This window comes from Strigops habroptila, chromosome 8, assembly GCF_004027225.2.
Source record: "Strigops habroptila isolate Jane chromosome 8, bStrHab1.2.pri, whole genome shotgun sequence".
Taxonomy (NCBI): domain Eukaryota; kingdom Metazoa; phylum Chordata; class Aves; order Psittaciformes; family Psittacidae; genus Strigops; species Strigops habroptila.
The window spans coordinates 31,454,210-31,474,496 of record NC_044284.2 but is presented as its reverse complement, the minus strand read 5'-3'; the positions used below and the strand labels follow the sequence as shown (position 1 = coordinate 31,474,496).

Genomic DNA, 20,287 nt, shown 5'->3' with positions numbered 1-20,287 from the left:
TGTACACATCATTCCATGTCAATTTTAAATTTTCAAACCAATACTTTCATTTCCAGTTTGTTTTGCACAAAAATCACTAGAAATATGAGCCTTTTAGACAGTTTTATAAAATAAATATGCTAGCCTAGAAAAACTAGACTTTGTATTACAGATCATTTTATAGTTCTATAGTGTTTCCATGGTCAATCATACACTATTGCAATCAGAGAAGATTAATTCATCCCTCTACGGAATTAATATGCAATACAGAAGGATTATGTTATGGTCTCATTATTTCATGGCACCTCTAGAGATGATCAACTTCAAACAGCAACACATTTCTGTTGATGAAAACATTCTCTACTTATGTGTCATTTTACTATACCATAGCAGGTTGTCACAATCTACCTCCTGCATGCAAATCAAGTTTATACCAATGTTAAAAAACTTAATTATGTCTCTGTAACTAATTCAAGAACATTGAACTGAATTCTCCCCCAAGACAGTGGAAACTAAGGGAAAACACCTAACTACAGATGGTTGGGAATGGAAGACTGTATTTGCTTCCTTTGTATGAAAACATAGCATGAGATCTTGGCTCTAATGAACACCACTGGAATCAGTGACAAGTTTGCATAACTTATTTCTAGCTACAGAACTAGCTACATAACTTCTAGCTACAGAAGAGTCATAGGAGTTGTGTTCGACTATCATTAATCACAGCTATAATCTTCAAAGGAGCCCAAGGACTTGCTTATCAAATAGAGCCAATACTATTAACTCAATGGCAATTCACTGATTTTCTTAGAGTAATGTAAATCTATATGTAGGCACATGTACTTGGGAACAATAATAATTATCATTATTTGTTACTTAAACAAATACTACCATTTCGTGGGGAAAAAATTAAAACACATTAGGTCCCGCTGATGCTTTCTTTGAGCATTGGAAATATTCTCAAGATGCTCTTGCTAAAATAAGGACTTGACGAAATGTAGTCAAAAGCACTTCCCTCCACTCTCACATATACTATGCATAGATGAATATATTACTTGCATTTGGAGTCACTGTTTTGACTACAGACTCTTTTGGAACCCAGGAGTCAGCATGTGAACTTCCTCCCCTGACCTTGCTCTGCTGATTAAGCAGCAATTAAAGTATTTCACCATTAAGCTACTTCATGGTATTTTCCTGCACAGTCTGGGGGATTTCTTATGGTTAATCTCTCCGACCATCATTAACTCATTACAGCTAGAGGCAACCGTGGAAGAATGATCAATTAAGCAAGTGATTAGCCATTTCCTTTGCCCTGTCCAAACCCCTAAAATTAAGTGGTTCAGGCTTGACCACTGTGCCACAACAAAAATGAGTAAAACACATTTTACTTCATCATTCCTGTTTGAGTATCAAATCACCTAAAACCAACTCCTTCGGCCATGGCAATGAGGAACTGTACTGACAAAATCAAATGGGGAATGAAGATTTGGGTATGCATACAGCTGACAGTGTTGAGCTCTACTTCATTTTCATCTAGGTTTTCCTTCCTTTCTTTTCTCTTTATTTACAGTAACAATAATAATTACACAAATATAACAGCCCTGAACTGTTTGGTTTAGTCACTGAAATTACGTCATCAGTTTTCACACTGCCAGAACCCATTTTCTGTCTCTGTACTAGATTCACATCTCAGATTTTCTTCTAATATAAACAGAAGAAAAGCAAGGTAGGGCAGCCCACTGCTGATAACTCAGTATTAGGGACTGCCTTCAAAAGCTTTGGCCCAAAGTTTATGCTAACATGTAAACAAGAGAGAGTGTCCAAAGCACAAATTACGGGTGTACTTTAGTATAGTAAACAAGTTATGATTTCTAGCTAAAAGAACAAAAATAAAAATTGAAGACTTTCAGGAAAGTTAACAGTTATTTTAGATATTAATTTTAAAACTTGTTTAAAAAAAATTAACAGTTTTAAGACAAAGGTATACCAGAACTGTAAAAGCTGGCTGTGAGTGTAACACTAAAAATGCTCTAACAGCTACCAAATAAGCATACATTAACGCAAATACGTTTCAGCTGCAGTAGAAGTAAAGCTAATCCAGCTACATTACAATCCCAGATGAAAGAGAAATAGAAGTCTGTATACAGGGCAGGTGACACCATAAACTGTTCTTGTTTTCCCTCAGAGTCCAATTCATTCCTGGGTTTCCTGGAAGTTTCCAAAGCACAGAAATGACAGCATGTGTTCTTCAGTTATCTTTTTTTCAAAATCTGTTATTAGCAATAGTGATAAAATGCAGCAACTTTTTAAAATACACTATGACAAAAATAACGTGCACTGAAATAGAGACTTCATGCTGTTTGCCAGATTGTGCAATGTGTGTTGAAACATTGTTGAAGAATCCCTTCAGAAATACTGACACAAAACATCACAAAATATTTCTATATAGCACAAATTTACTTTTTTAAAGTAGTGGAAAATGGTAAATGCTTGTCCTATTACTATATGCAGGTTACATTTCTTCGACATCACATAAAATGCAAAAAGGACAAAAACTACTCAAGTGTAGCACTAGGTCTATCACTAAAAACCTCCAACTCCTATTTAAAGGATCATGAGCATTTCCATATAAGTTAATGAAGTTTCTTTCACAGCAGATTTAGTCAAACACCCCATGTATTTTTGATTGCTATTGCAAAACTGAAGTTCAAGGAGAAAATAACTAAGACTTTTTTTATTAGAAGTGATAGTAGCTGAGATATTTTGCTGTATCTCACCATCTCAAGTATTTCTTATAATGAAATTCCAACAGACACCCATTCTTATGCTAACACTTTTGCACTAAAAGGGGTTTACTGATATTGCCCATTAGGTTCACTTACCCAGCCAGCAAATACATAAGAAAAACAGCTTACCTTTTGATATGTTTACAAGTAGCAATATGCACTATAATAACCATATAGCATACATTGAAAGAGAACGAGAAATTATAAATATTGAATAACACTATCAACTTAGAAGTACATATTCAGAAACAAACAAAACCACACAGTTATACATATTTTATGTGCCTACTACTGCTGCATGTAACATTGGCAAAGTAATTATCATAATTCACAAATACTTCTCTAGAATAAAGCAAGGAATAAATCTGTTATGTTAGTAGCATTCTCCAGTGTGGACTGTATCATGTAGCTTTGACACACATTCATCAAGTAATTGGTAAGAGTTTCTACCATTTTAATCCTTTATAAGTACTAAAAAGTCAATGATATTTAACTGTTGCACAAATGTTAACAAAAAATCATAATCCAGGGAGCTTACCCTGGGTCAACAGGAAGCAGCCCAGAACCAAAGTTATTTCCAATGTCCGGACAACAGATCTGAAAAAGAGAGAAACAAAGGGTTTGTGACAAAGCTGACACAGAGTACTCTGAAAGGAGCAAAATCAATTGTGACATTTTTCATTTATTTGTAAATGCCTCTTTGGCCGTATGCTCACTCAAAATGACAGTTGACTCTTACAGAATAGGGGAGGTAATGGTAAAATAGAGGAATCGTGACAGTTGCTTTAATGAGATTCTGCATTAGGACCACTCTACCGCTTTCCCTCAATGAGGAGTATGCCCTTCACTTTCAATCTTACATCCTCCAATTTGAAAAGCATTAACCCTATAAAAAACTCTACTCAGCCTCCTCTAATCAGCATCGCAGCTCTTCTTCCTATCTTCTTTGCTATCTCACTGACATTTATGGAGCCCATCACAATTTTAAATATGTATAAGTAGCACAGAGCAAATTAAACTTCAACCTGATACTATTACTTTAATCAAAGTCTAGCTGCAGTGTGTGATAAGGGGAGGAGAAGACTCTCAGCACAGACTTTAGTTGATAGCAGGAAAGAGTGCAAGCCCACATAGCATCCCTTCCTGCTCTAGGAATTATGCTACTGGAAGTGTTCAATGCAGGAACCTCTGATGCTCACATTTTCTTTATTGCAAAAATAAATAGGGAAATTTGTAACTGACAAGAAACGTGTCTTGCGAATATTGAGAGAATAATTATTCTGGGAACAGAAGCAGACAGGTAATTTTAGTAACTGTAACAACGTGCAGCATGATAGCAAATATATCAGGAAGATGCCACTGGAGGAGGATCTCATGCTTGAGTGGCTTATTCTGAAATACCTCCAACCTGAGCTATTTTATTCTCAAGTTTTCCAACAGTAACACTTTTTTGTTGTTAAAATTTTTTTCTAGTAATATATCACATTTCTTTCAATTGAACTAGATAACAGTACTGAATATATCATGGTAGCCTCACGCTGCACTGAAATTAGTATTTTATCCTCTGTTAACATCCGTAAAACATTTGTTATTACAACAGTGAGATTTTTTTTTTTTTTTTTGGGGGGGGGAAAGGGGAAACACCAAAACTCAAACCACCAAGACCACCTTGAATCCTAGCTCTTTGCATGCAATCCCAGCTTTTTTGAGCAACGATGCTGACGAAGGGTCTGTAGCACAAGCCTTATGAGGAATGGCTGAGGGAACTGCGATTGTTTAGCCTGGAGAAAAGAAGGCTGAGGGGAGACCTTATCACCCTCTACAACTACCTGAAAGGAGGCTGTAGCAAGGTGGGGGTTGGTCTCTTCTCCCAAGTAACAAGCAATAGGACAAGAGAAAAGGGCCTCAAGTTGTGCCAGGGGAAGTTTAGATTGGGTATTAGGAAAAACTTCTTCCCTGCAAGAGTTATCAAGCATTGGAACAGACTGCTCAGGGAAGTGGTGGAGTCACCATCCCTGGAGGGATTTAAGAGACACCTAGATGTGGCTCTTAGGGACATGGTTTACTGGTGGACTTCACATGCTGGGTTAGCAGTTGGATTCTGTGATCTTAAAGGCATTTTCCAACCTAATGATTCTGTGATTCTAGGTAAACAAGTTTGAGTTGAAAAAACTAACACATCTGCAATAATACTGCTTAGTCTCTTTTTCAGTAAACAATTTCACATCACCTCTGTATAAAATATGACTAAGTCATGGATGGGGAATTTACAATGAATTCATCTATACCACAATCTTCTAGATCTGTCTACATAAACTGTGAGCAAAGATCTTTCATTTCTTGGAAAAAAAAAAAAAGATGGGTCATCTCCATGAGTTACAGAGCAGTTTGCCTGACAACCTTCAGAGAAACAGCGCGGTAATCCATAGCCCAAGCAAAACTTCTATTTTCCATTTGATTCATTTGCTTCAAAAAAGCCCACAACTTTTTATAGTATGGCAGAAACTATGGTAAAAGATATATTTTTTGCACCTTCAATTTGAGGATGCAGACTAAAATTGTAACTCTGAAGTCTTTTGCAATATCCTTCCTGGTATATAAGATCTTTTTAAAAAGTCTCGATTGATAGAAACAAAGGACTGTGATTCACCTTCAGTATTAGCTTATATTTTCTCTTACTGAAGATTCAGTTTTTATGGAAACATTTTAAAATTAGCCTAACAAAGCTTAGCACAACATTAAATCACCTACTGAGCATATCAATCTGAGTTAACAAAAAGAATACAGTACACTTCAAAACAAATTCTGTCAGTTTCTTCTGATTGATATCAAATCTCCTAAGTTAAAAAACCCTTCATATATCATTCTTAGAAATACACAGTTACTCCTGGCAACCTTTCTCATTTGGACAGAAAGCAGAAAAGGCCAGATTCTGACCTCTGCTCCAGTATGGGAGCACCAATGAAAAAATAATGAAGTCCACATGCATTTACTCTAGAAAGGAAAAAAAGTACTATTTAGCTCCAAGGAAGGCTGTTTTATAATTCAGACAGGTGATCTGAAGGCACAGCAGAGCAATAATGGCTAACATCACATACTAAAGGGAGTATAAATTTTAATGATACCACTCATAAAACCCACATTTTAAAGGTTACAAAACAAAAACAAGCTTACAAAGAAAACACATAAATCATTCAAGGTGTTTGGTTCCTACTCCCTAGGTAGTTTAAGAATCAACAGCCTGTCCATCACTGAACTAGAATATGTTGCACTTATTTAGGCAGGACTGAAAAGTAATGTGACATAAGAGTCCAGCAAGCATGTTGCTTTTTTTAGCAACACAATATCCATAATCGTTTATACTTTCACTGATTTATTCATTGCTCAATAAAATTAAACAAAGCCACTTGGCCAAAATCACTTACATCTAGACAAAATCACAATACATAATTAGCACTATGCAGGACAAGTAAGTTACATGGGCTTCTTATCCAGTCACATGAATGCACTGAACTATTTGCTCATCTGCATTGCAGTGCAGTCCCTTAAATACCTTTAATGGGGCATTCCCATCAACAGACTAGATGACTTGAATGTTCAAAGACAGTTAAGTATCAGGGAACAATGGAGTCCATTAAAGCACTGGAGTACATACTGTATTTTGCTCGTGATTTTTCAACCTTAATTTCACAATTTAATTGCCTTGCATATAAAATTAAAGATCACCCAATAAACTGTTGTACCATTTATCAAGGAACTCAGACTTCTGAACAAATCACAACACACGAGCACTACACTCCTGATTATCTGTACCACAAACTGACCTAAGCTATTACTAACTGCTGGAAACATTAAGTATATTATAGTTCACATCCACTTGTTACTAGACACTGCTAAATCAAGCATTAATTGTATGCAAATAGAAATAAGTAACACCCTTCCAAACCAAAAACCATCCTACTGTCCCTCCCCAACCCAACCTTCATCCTATCTGTTCTTCGTAAATTCTGATCATAACCTCAAACACCGAATTTCACCATCATAATGGCTCAGTCAAGTTTAGACTAACCCATACACCAATCAACCCGCTGGAAAAAATAGGGTGGCTTTGAGGGTAAATTAGGAAACAAACAAGGCTCTCTGGGTGCTGTAAATGTGTAAACTTATCTTGTTTTCAATATGGGGAAACATCCTCTGCACATGTTCATGTGGCCTGCAATGAGACTACTGTTGTCCAAACTCCATGATTTTCCTAGGAGAAATAGGGTCCAACACTGATACAGCGTACCAGTTATATCGAATGGTCTGAAGCACACACCATTCTGCTTGTAGTAACAGGGAAGAAGTACATTCTGAAAACATAAAACATTTTCTTCATTTTGTCTTCCATACTGATAGGCAAGAGTGTTGCAAAGCAACTTTCTATCAAAAGAGGACATTTTAAATGGCTCGTCATTAAAACAGTGACTTAGGGCTAATAAGGCACTACTAGTGTTGAACTTTGACAGACTCATCTTTCAAATCCACAAATCATCTTTTGAGCTGAACTGGATTTTACAGAAATCACGTGCAGTTTTGCTCAGTGGTCTCTTCTCTAAATCATAGACATGAGCATATCCATTTCACTGTAAGGAACTTTAACCTCCACAACACAAATGTACTCCAGGCTCCCTTCCGGAAGCAATATGCCAAGGGCCAGGGCTTGCCACAAAAACCTTTCCCTGCAGAAGGCTTTCTGCATCCTGGACTTCACTTTTGGTTTTGAAAGCTAGCTCAGCTTTAATATCATTTTTCGTAATACCCTTCTATGTTTTAACTGTTTAATGGATAACTCAAAATTGATTTTTCTTTTTTTCCTAAGTAGACAAACATTAAAAGACACTTGAACAAGGTCATTTTGCCTTGCTGCCATCAGATAAGGCCTCATCCAAAATCATTCCACATCAAAGAGATTATTTCCACTGTCTAGACTTCAATATTGAATGTAGATATGCGATGAAGTCTTCATCCAAATGGGATTGCAGCAATCAACCACACAACCATGCAACTCTTGGTGGAAACATTCATTGGCTTTAAAACTGCAACCTTGCAATCAAAATTCCTGCATCCAATCACCAATTATCAGAGGCAATCAACCTCTTAAAACTGCACTGGTTGAAGAAAACTCAGTATCTAGTTTACAACGGCAATGAACACCTATATATCTTCAACAAGCTGTTTTCCTTATGCTATGTCTTTAATTCTAGAGTCTCTTCCTGTAACTCTAGGGGAGTTTTAAGTAAACTGCTAACAATTATTTTTCCAGTCTTTGTTTTCTTTAGGAAAGTATTTAAGAAGAAAAACCTTGAACAGTGATCTCAGCATTCATACAGCAGTGAACTTCAGTACAGTAATTGCACTGCAGAGAGCTATGACGACTTTCCCATGGGGGAGAAATGACCTGGTAATTCAAGAACGACAAAGTCAAAAGTAAGGTAAACTGGGGGAGGGAAAGGATTTCCCCCCTAGGATGAGATAAATATAATTTCTCACGGCAGTGTATATCTCTTTTAAGCCTCAGGTGGTTTTAAGTTAATGAGATTAGTTCCGGCAGGCAGTGAAATCCCAGGATATAGGATTTATATTTCAGCAGTTTTCACTTCATCCAGCAAGCACACTGAAGTCAATCTTTGTGTCATTTTGTTATTGTCCTGGTTTGGGTCTCATTCTCAGACTCAAGCCTGGCTAAAGCACCTCGTAACTTTGACTTGAAAGCTTAAGCATCATGTAAAGAGTGTGTTTAAAACGGAGGAGAAAGGCAGAAGTCTTAATCTGCAGGAAAGGATTTTTATTTAACTTTTCAGATGTATTTTTATGCAATGAAATTTGATCACGTACTTTTTTTTTTTTTAAACCAAGGTCACACATACTTTTATCCTGAACACACACTTTAAAAAAAAAAAAAAAAAGAAAAGAAAGCAGTACACATTGCTAGAAGAAACACTATGTTTTTTAAAATTTAGTCCCTAAAAAGACATACATCAACAGCTTAGGAAGACTGGCTAGTTCAGTATCTTCTACTTGCTGAATGATTACCACCCAGCTTGGTAACAACCAAAATGAGTTCCTATCCAGTGACTACCCACTGGATGTACAAACTGGAGTTTCACTCCAGTCCCCAGTTCTGCTCATAAAACAAAACCTTAACTCCAGTTCTAGCCATATGACAAGTTAAACCGGGGTAGCCTCATGCAGTGCTCAGAGAGGGCAGCATTTTGTCTATCTGATGACAACGCACAGCAGGACTCAGAAGCATACAAAACAAGTACTTGGAGCTATCTGAAACGTAAATCACTATACAGAGCTGTTAAACAGAAGGCTTTTAGAAGATAACATAATGGGAAAAAAATGAGGTCGCATGATAACACTGATTTCCATGCACTAAGAATTCTTCCACACCCAGCCTGATTTCGATTTAAGATCACTGCATATTAATAAGTGCTAATTTAACAATTGTTTCACACTCTGGACAGTATTTTTAGCTGTTAATTTAAGTTTAAAAATAATAATCATTAACGTCAATAACATTACAGTGTAAATAAAGTGGAGAAAAATCTAGTATTAACAACATGCTCTAGGTAGTTCCATCCCATCTGGTAGAATGACCACAGCCCTTTTCTCCTCTCTTGTGAAACAAAGACATCACATCAAGAAAATGTTCATGTTTGTCCCAGGCTTCTTTCAAAGACAGCCTGACTAAACTACATACCCAGAAAGCACACAAAGAAATTATTTTCACTGGGGTAATTTAACCTCAAAATACAAGCTGATCTCTATTCAAAAGACCTTTTAAAATGCCCATGCCCACCACAGGAAAAGCTGTTTATTCTAGTTCATCACTGTCTGAACTTTGTTGTTGGGGGGGTGGGTTTATTTTTATTTTACTAATGAATATGACTTTTCATTTTGTGCCAATGCACCACCCCATTATCTTTATTGTTCATCCTCTACAGAAGTGTCCTTCCTACTTCAGTCTTTGGCACTTCATTAACCAGGTGTCTTCAGTTACATATGAAAAGTTCAATCGTTCAATCATCTCTTCGCCGAAGGAAAGGCTGTGTTCAGTAATAGTTCAGGGTGAAGAGTAGCAAAAGCTAAGTAAAGAGCAACTGTCCAAAGTTGTGAGATCTGTTTCCTTTTTCTGTGGAAGTACTGAGCTAGAACTTCACCTGGTACAAAAGTAATTTAACTGGAGAGAGGCAACATCAGCAAATGAATCTGAGGACACAGATGCCAAAACCTGACCGCAAATTGGTTTCTGGCACAATTCAAAACTTCACAACCATTGGAATCTGGTATGTTGGATAAACATCTAAGTATTCAATATCCACCACTACTTCGACTCGCTATAACTTGGAAAAATGCAGTTGTATAGGGATGTAGTATCACATGAAAGTGATATTAAAATGCATTCTCCTGTCAGATAGTTAAATGTTTGCTTACCTATGTGGTAAACATACATTTGCTCTCGAATTACACCCAATGAGTATTTCCAGATGTGCACAGAGCAAAGCATGCCTTTTCCAATTAAATATAACATGCAAATACGATTTCCAACAATATGAAAATTAACTACCGGGGTAATTATTCTGCAAGTACCACAATTACAAGTGTCATCAGAATGCCTTGTGTTTTCTGTTGGCAAAAGAATTATTTTGTAATGGGTCAGGGAACTCCTTTCGCACATTTTAATAATCTGAAGTACAGAAGTTTCAAAAAGGAAACCTATTTTAAATCTCTCCCATCATTTCACTCTCAGCTTCTGAAAATAATAGGCCTACCAGAAAAAATAGAAGTATAATCACAGGGTGAGTTGCCTTAAAACAATGTTTTCAGAAGAAAACAAAACAAAAAACCAACAGCCTGCAAATATTTACATAATATTTACCAAAAAAAAAAGTCTAAATACTTACCTTTTCTTCCTAAAGTCTGCTTTTGCTACCCACAATTTCTTTGCTAAATGAATCGTTGCACAAAAGTTCTCTTTATGGAGCCTATTACCAACATTCGGTTGAAGACAGCACAAAAGCCTTAACTCCCTGACAAGCAAAGAGGAGAATCAAGCTCTACCTTTTTCACAACAGCAACCAAAAATGGCTTGATTTTGAATACGGCCTGCTGCACCTCCCCTTAGCTGGCAAAGATCTGCAATTTTACAACTGGAGGTTACTAGCTGCAGATGCTATCTCCTCCATCCACAAAGTACTAAGCATCCATATAGATGGTCATATGTATATAAGCACAAGAAAGTTGTCATTTCATTCCCATGGAGAGGGCACAGAATAAAGCATCTAAAACAACACTGTTGACATAAACAGTAGAATGGGACTAGTCCAGTTCTGTCCTGCAAGGTATGAAGAAAAACTCATGCCTAGATGTGCACAGGTATTTATCTTCTCCATGCTCTGCTTCTTCTTCTCACCTGTACGTTTCTCTCTTAATATTTGCAACGTTAAAAGAAAACCATTACCCTAGAAATTTCACTAGAGGTATGTTTTACAGAAAAGGGGAGGAATTTAATCTCGACTAAGACTCCTTTATAGTGCCATAAAAATGGTGGAAAGGGTGTGTATAAATGAAAGCCCATATACTTAGAAATATTACAGATAGATACACACTTTCCTGCATAAACGGAAAGCAGCCTTAGTATAAACCAGGAAAATATCACACAGTTCAGTGGAGAAATTCCACTTTGTACATAAATATAACCCAACAGCTGCTGCTTTGTGTGGCCTGACCCCTGTCACCTGTCAGGGTCTGGATATTAGACATCACATAACACTAGATGGTACGACTAAGCGATGCTAGAGAATGGCAATACAAAGCTTGGTTGCTTTGCCTGCATTGCAAATCTCCTAAAGCAATACTACTTTTGAGGAAGAAAAATAACAAGGCAATAAAACATCAAGTTTGAAGTCTCATACTCCCTGAAATTTTTGCTCCTAGGTCCAGAGGTCTGCCTGCCACAGCTGCCTGGATATGTCAGGAAAGATTCAGCTTCCTTCTGCTGGAGGAATGCAGCAGATTAACCTAATGCAATAGATGGAAGGAACCTTGTCTGGGAGAGGAGAGAGCTGCTGGCATCAGCCAGATGTATACGAAAGCAGACAGGCTACAAAGTTTAAAGAACTGTGGAAACTTTAAGACACAGTTCTGTGATTAAAAAAGAGATAATGAAATGGACAGCAGTTATCAAAAGAATTTTCATTTTGCTTTACATTTACTGAAATAAGTATTGATTGATACATTCACAGTTTCACGGAGCAAGTGCTAGATTAAGGCTACTGAACTAACTCAATATGATGTATTGCATGACTGCAAGAAAAATTCAACAGTTCAAGCTGCGATTTCGTCTCAGAAGCCAGACAGGACATGAGTGATCCAATAGTGAACTTCAACAGAAAGATGGGAAATATAGCAGGAATTCAGCTCCCATTCCTACTGATCAAACGCCCAGAAGACTTGGTTCTAGAGGCGAAGACCTTAACCCAGGTTTCTGACCACAGTGATGGCTACTGATGGCCAGTAACACCTCTTCCAAGTTAATCCTCTTGTTCTGGAAAAGCACTCTAGCAACACTTTCAGTCATCTCAACAAAGAACAGCCCTAGCTTACAAAGCTCTCGTGTACAGGAATAAAAACAAATGCTTTCAGAGAGTCCTTGAATGGAGCTGCTTGACTATTTTTATCATTTTAATGACAGAGAAGACATATTTGGCTAGAAGACAGGGCAGCTACAAATAAGGTACTCTATCAATCTCTCTGTAAGAAGTGCCCTTCACTTTCTATGCCAGGCAGAAGCACTGCACTCTTTTCTGCACAGCAACTCAGTGGCTGAAAAACAATTACCCACAGACAAGATTTTTGAACCACAAAATCTCCCTAGAATCACTGTGTACACTTCAGCATATCAGGATGTTACATATCCTTCATTAAAAGGACTACAGAACCACATCAAAACAACAGCACAGAGGGTTTCCCCTTGCAAACCCTGCACTGCAGGCTTGGAGCAGGAGATTCCACAAACCAACAATACATTCCATTTGTTGAAGAATGGTCTATTTTAAATACACGACAGTGTGTCAATGCTTTGCAAATGTTGTAGCAAGGTTCACTCTGTAACGTTAAGATGATTGTGTAGATTGCACTGGAGGAAATTAAGTGCTGCTACAGTTCACTAATAATTTTCATACCCTGAATTCCAGTAATGTACTTTGGTTATTTCACAGGATTACACTTACAGTATGCCTCGTATTAGCTTGTGACAGGTTCACATTCCTTAAGAAACCCTGAAAATGTGCAACATAATACCTTTTAACACTATTACACAAAAATCATCAAGCGAACATTAGCAAGATTCTCCTCCAGAAGAAATTCTGCCAGCTTTTAGTTTCTTGTACTTTCAACACCTTTGCCTACCTCGCTCCACTGTAAATTTTCCAGTTACATTGACTTTATTGCTGCCATAAAGGATAGCATAGATGTCCTATTTCACTACAATGGAAATAATTTCTGAGCCCAGTCTCAAGCAAACAAGCAGGGAACCTGATTTACTTCTGATCTGAGGAGACTGATAACCTTGAGCTTTAACCCATACCTGGCATTTCCCTGATCTTCACTTGCCGTAAGAAAGGTAGAAAGTCCTCATCTGCAAATTACTAAAAATAATCAGCTGCAAGATGTGACCTTGGATAAAGCAATGTTAAATTGGCCAGCAAATTTTTCTGAGGCATCACTGTTATTAACTTGCAATTTTTTCATTTCAGTTTGCCACTGATGCTTGGCAGGTTATAATTTTTCATTTTCTCACTTGGCTGATGCTCACTCAAGTAGAGATTATGGAGATAGTGGTGGAGAATTTTTACAAAGAGATTTTCTTTTCCTCTTTCACTCTATCATATCAGGATACAAATACAAATCGCCTTTATGCGGTGGGTTACCTTCTAGGTATAATAGGATTATTGTTAGAAAAAGATCTTTTCAGTACTCCAACAGTAGGAACAGTTCTTACAGAATCATAAAATAGTAAGGGTTGGAAAGGACCTTAAGATCATCTAGTTCCAACCCCCCTGCCATGGGCAGGGACACCTTCCACTAAACCATGTGGCCCAAGACTCTGTCCAACCCGGCCTTGAACACTGCCAGGGATGGAGCACCCACAACATCCCTGGGCAACCCATTCCAGTGCTTCACCACCCTCACTGTAAAGAACTTCTTCCTTATATCTAATCTAAACTTCCCCTGTTAAAGTTTGAACCCATTACCCCTTGTCCTACCACTACAGTCCCTAAGGAAGAGTCCCTCCCCAGCATCCTTATAGGCCCCCTTCAGATACTGGAAGGCTGCTAGGAGTCTCCACGCCACCTTCTCTTCTCCAGGCTGAACAGCCCCAACTCTCTCAGCCTGTCTTCATACGGGAGGTGCTCCAGCCCTCTTATCATCCTCGTGGCCCTCCTCTGGACTTTCTCCAACAGCTCCATGTCCTTTTTATGTTGAGGACACCAGAACTGTACGCAGTACTCCAAGTGAGGTTTGGAACTCATGAGCTTTCCAGTGTGTTAATGGACAGTTGCACAACTACTACCTGTGTATTGCATTCCCATCAGACATGATATGACCTAGCTGCACTTCCATTTTATGGTTAATATACAATAAAAGTTTTACAATTTTGATGAATTTGTCCTTTCCCTTGAAGTGACCACTCTATATTTTTTTTAATAATAATAAAAAAAAACCCACCACTGATCACTTTCTACTTAATAAAAAAACAAAACACCTATTTTTGAAGTGTCTGAGGTGGAGTTTTGTTTGGGTTTTTTATTTTTTTTTATTGTCCAAATATCCTCTGTTCACAAGGAAAATGCCTAGAGTACAAATACCTAACTGAACACAAACAGATCCAAAAACACAATTTCATTTAAGTAGTTCTGCCTCTGGTGATGAACCAAAGCATCCTTCTGCCAGAAGATCCATCCTGTGACATTCATCTTTGACTAAAAATAGCTGTCCCCAAGCAAGCAACCTTGATGCAAGAATTGTACATGATATGCTGTGAAAATTTGCAGAGCTTTCCTCATTATAAAAAAAAATACTTTTCTATTACTATTATTGTAGTTAGAGCTTATGGTAGATGTTGCGAGGGAAAGTTGAAGCACACATTAAAGACTGGTACGTGAGAAGCATAAGTCACAGTGGAATGCATTATCATCGGTCAGAAACTACAGTTCACATGAACCTGGAGACACTATGATGTTGTTACTACTAGATAAGCATTAAGTTACAGCCCAAAGGATCTTAACACAGCCTGACAAAACATGTCATTGCCTTCATAATTATCCATTTTTAGCCTTCCTATTCAAACCATGAATATTCAGTACAAACTATAGGCCTATTGCAATCATTGACCTGAGTACACAAGAAAACAAGCTTACATTTATTTATTTATATGTATGTCATTTTTATATATATTCCTTTGTTTTGTCTTATTGCAATTTCTGAGATTTTATAGATAGGGAAGTGAAACCACAGGAAAGAAAAGCAGTCTTGGCCAAGGCCATGCAGGTGAACAGTGGCTGCATCTGAATATTGACCAAGTCTTTCAAACTCAAGCTCATCCCTGCTTGTGCTTAGTTAGATATCCATATTCTGGACATTTCCCTTGCGAACAGAGGATATTAAAAAAAAAAAAAGAAAAGAAAAAGCCACAAAACTTCAGTTCTTAAAAGAAGGGATTGAGATAATTGCCTTGAAGTTCATTACTACGTTTCCAATAGCCACACGGTGTAGAGAACAACAGATTATGGCGCTGAGGAAGTCCCCACAAACCCTGGGGACCGACATCTGAGTTCTGTCCCCTGCTTTGACAGAACTACTAGTTTTCTGCTTCCTGGCTGGAAAGCTGCTTTTAACATCTCCTGGTCTCATTAACACATCCAGCAACACCACGAAATCAGCACACAGGGAGCACAGGGAACTCCACACCTCTTGCAGCCTCAATGCACCAAGCAGCGTCCTGGGTAGCTCCAGCAGGTAACGAACACAGCTGCATGGCACTGATCCTACTTTACATTATGTAGATGTAATACTAGTTTGACCATTGCAGAATTGTATAATTTCTACGCAGATAAAATATTAGCTCTGCTGTTCATGTTTTAATTACATTTCTAGTAATATATTTTTTCAATTAAATTGGATCTAGGTTGGAGAAACTGTGCTTCAGTAATATATATTATGAACTACTTTATAAATAGGTTTTGCAGGGGGTTACATTTTTTCATTCTCCTATCAAATTGGACTAATTGTATAAGCTGATCAACATTAATTTACCTCTGTTAGAGACTACTTGTTCCAGTCAAAGTGTATCATGTGATGTAAGAGGGGAAGGGAAGGAGGGACTGACACAATGACAAAAAAGGACACAACTAACTTGTATTAGTCAAAGTCTGCATTAGACAAAAAAGCAGTACAAAACACTCAGTCTTTTCACACATTTCTTTCCACCAAATTAATTGTCCTCAAGCTACCAAATTTGTAGCAGGTCTGACCTTAAATCCACTGAAGTCTAACACACACGTTTGGATGAGAACAGGCATGAGTCACAGATGTGTGGAGCTGCAGCTCTCCAGCAATCTCTGCTAAGTAAGGTCTCTGCTTGTTAAAAAGAAATAAAATTTGATAGCACTACAAGTTGAATTTTAGGGGGGGAAAAAAAAAATTGCTTGAATCCTTACAGGCTTGCCTAAAGGTAATAAATTCATGCTCAGATCAGGAAAAAAGCCAAGATGAATAAACTATTCATGAATGTGCTACTTACACATAAAATTTTCACAAATTCTCACTAGGAATCCAATTCAGAAAGCTACTCTTGAAGCAGAGAACGCAATAAAAATGCATTCCAACTTCATTTGTTGTAAAGTTGGTTGTTGTTTTTTTTACTGAATCCCACCCTAGCTTCATGGTATGGACACAGGTTTCAATAATTCAGACTTTTCTCAGGTACTTGTTAGTGTAGCCCAACCTTTACAATAGTCTGTTCTGTATATATTCTACTCTGTGTAACACAACGACAAAGACCCCACTCTCTCCTCCTCATAGCATCTCTTACTATTAACTAAAAAGATTCCTTTTTAGTTACTATTAACTAAAAAGATGCCCACTGATGAAAGATGCAAGCTTTGTACTCTCACATTAGTATGGTACGCTCACTTCAATAATCCAACTACTGCTCCTATGCAAGCACTGCTTTTATGCCAACCTATGTGCATAAGGACTACATGGAAGGGACCCTGCAGTGTGAGAACTGGGGTTGTTCCCATGAGCTGTTGACCTTAAACTAAGAAAAATGAGACCAGACTGTTAAAGCATTCAGAGCAATAAATAGGTGACCCTGACTATCCCATTATTTTGTTTTAGTCATTTGCGAAACATTTATAGTCATCTGAGTTTGCCAGTGACCACAGATCTTTATTCATGAAACAAGTAATTATCTCCTCACAAAGAAGTGAAGTCAGTGAGATTTCAGCAAACGCTCTTCATTAAGTTGTTGAGTTAGCAGAGGGAAGCATATAATCTCAAATACGAACACTTTGCCAAGCAAGAGCTCTGACTTAAGCACTGAGTGGTCAACCTGTAAATCCAGAGATCTAAGTTTCATTGCCCCCAAATTGGCTTGACTAAAGCAGTCACTACAAAAGCCTAGCACCTCAGGTATCAGATACCTCAGGTTCATTTCAGATTGGTATATACTCCAGGCGAAGTCTCTTATTTTGCCTAACACACCCACACATCCCCAGCCTGGAAATCTGGATTTAAAACAAGGCCAGAAGCAGCCTGAAGAGAAACAAAGGTTAGCAGCTGGGGGGAGGATTTAATCTTGTCCAGATTTTCACATCTAAATAATGGAAAGACACAAGGCTGCTACTGAAAATAATATAAAATTTTACAAACTAAGGCATGTATTTTAGTAGCAGGCTATTTTAAAAACAAAATTATTTGCAATACTAATCTATAATCCATTAAAGACCAATTAAAAGAAAAAAATACCCACCAAACTTTCCAACCATTTAACTTCATTACATTGATTGCAAAATCCTGCAAATTTTAGACTGTGTATATTTATTTTGTTCAAGTCTGACCTGCTGTTCAGTCCATGCGACACAGCCAAGGGAGTACACAAAAAACTCACAAATACTAAAAAAATGCTAACAGCCTTCAAAAATGCACCCTGGAAAAAATCCAGAAACCTCTCATCTTAACAGTACCTTAGGTAAACATCAAATCACTCTTTATTTACTATTGCTATTCTTATTATGAAGGCCTGATAAACCAGACTGAGTACTGAGACTGCAGAAAGTACTCCTGATTAAATTAATTTTCCTGGGCACTTCCTTTTAATTTTTAACCTGCTACAATACCTAACAAAATGCACACCTCTGAAGACACCAATTAGTATACCACACCAGTGAGGATTAGAAAATGTTCTGAAACAGAGATCAAACACACAACACTGCATGTTATGGTACAGTCAGTGCCTACAGCACTACCTGAAATGAAGTCTTAAGAAAAGCCCCGATTTGAAAAAGATTACCAGGAAAGACTGAGGTAGTGTTTACATTACATTCTGTAAGTTAAGAAACTTTTCAATGCATACAGAATGTTCCTAGGAAGAATTACTTAACTAACCAAGACAAGATTTCTATGCCTAGATTTCCACCAGTGAACTACTCAAGTTTTATCTATGTTCAGATTGCTGGCTTCCTTTTGTTAGTAAAATATCTACCCATGTTTCCACTTCAAGCAAATCAGTACAACGGTTAGTCTGCATTTTATGCCAGTTTGTGAGGCACATCTCTTATCACTGTAAGACAATTTCCTCTATAGAATTTCAAAGAAAATTCTGTTCTTTTTCACTTTTCTTCATAAATTAGTATAACTGGGTGTCGATCTGCACTTTAAAGAGGTACATTTACAGAGCAGGTTGGAATACTTCACATTGCACAAAGTAATTGCATAAAAGTTTCTAGATGGAATTCCTCCAAAGCAAAAGACAAACAATAAATGGATTACTATTCCGTAGGGTGCTCCATAATAATAACCTGTTCGGTTAATTTATTCGAGAAACAATAGTGTAAATGCAACCCTTCTAACAAGGAAGAATAAAAACCAAATTTCCACTTAAGCGATTTTAAGATCTAAGTATCTGGAGAGTTTCCCTTTCCATCACATTTATTTCAATACTGAAAAACTGAATTACTTTGATGTATCTTTTACGCTAGCACTTTCATGCCTTCTCAGGACATCAGTGATTTTCGGACTTTTGAACTGATACTAAAAATAATTATGCATTAAAGGTCAAGAAAATTTTTTCCCCTCTTTTTTTGGTAACCATTCTATCTCATTTTTCTAGGAAGTTTCATTAATTAGCTCCTTTCAAACAAAAAAAGAAAAAGAAATGTCTCCATTAAACATAGAAAGAATTGGACTTCAAAGCTGAATCACACAAAGTATTTGCTAGAAAAGGGAATAAATTACTTAGGCATTGTCACTTAGAACATATTATACACATATAAAAATGTGTATAATTTTATAAAGAAAAATTTAATTTTATAAAGAAAAAACCAAACAAACACAAAACAAATAAGCCAAAGGGCAGAAAGTCCCTAAACATCAGTATTATTTTCCAAAAATATACTTAATCTTGACAAAGATGGAATGAGAGTTTTTTCAAATCTTTCATTTCTGCTTGAATTCTTACCAAACAAAAAACAATTCCGCGTTAAGCAGCAGCATCACGTATTTTACTTCTGATAATTCAAATATAATTTGATATTCACTAACATTTTCCCCCCCTTTTTTATGTATTGAAACACAAGTCTTTTACCGGAAGGAAGACTGGATAATAACTCCCTTACAGCTCACCTCACCCTTCCAAAGACAGTCAATACATCTGCTCTCAGATGCTAACACACACAGACAACTCTATCAAACCCTGATCTATTAGCAACTAGACAACAAACATATTTCAGCCTGAGCATTATTCAGGGTACAAGAGAAACACTAATACCTATTTCAAATGGGAGACCATCTCAGATTAGTTTTACGTAATTTGAAATAACTCAATAATTGTTCAAACTATATATTTCCTAAGAAACACACTTTTCCTTTAATACACCCCAGATTCCCTTAGGACAGGAACCTAGAAAAATTCCTACAAATATTCTCTACAAGTTTTCTGGAACTATTTTCAAATTCAGAAGCCACAAGCCTATCTGATCAAGATTGCACATACTTAAATAAATTATTGTATGTTTACATATGTTAGTATATAATCACTACATATATGAAAATGTGTATTTCATTTCAGTTCCCTATACTCAGAGGTACATTCATAATTTTTATGTGCAAGAGCCATCTGTACATTACACAACAAAACAGCAGTATGTGCCTTTTTTACAAAGAAAAAGAAACACTGAAAAAATAATTTTACA

The 20,287-nt window shown here is 37.0% G+C and overlaps 1 protein-coding gene across 8 annotated transcripts in view; it reads right to left on the bottom strand.

The window, feature by feature from the left end:
* NAALADL2 (N-acetylated alpha-linked acidic dipeptidase like 2) overlaps positions 1–20,287 on the bottom strand; it is a 494,598-nt gene that overhangs the window by 463,602 nt on the left and 10,709 nt on the right. For all 8 annotated transcript variants that reach the window (XM_030494655.1, XM_030494657.1, XM_030494654.1 and 5 more), the window contains exon 2: positions 3,301–3,359. The gene's annotated coding sequence lies outside the window, so the exon portion shown is untranslated. The remainder of the gene's footprint in view (positions 1–3,300; positions 3,360–20,287) is intronic.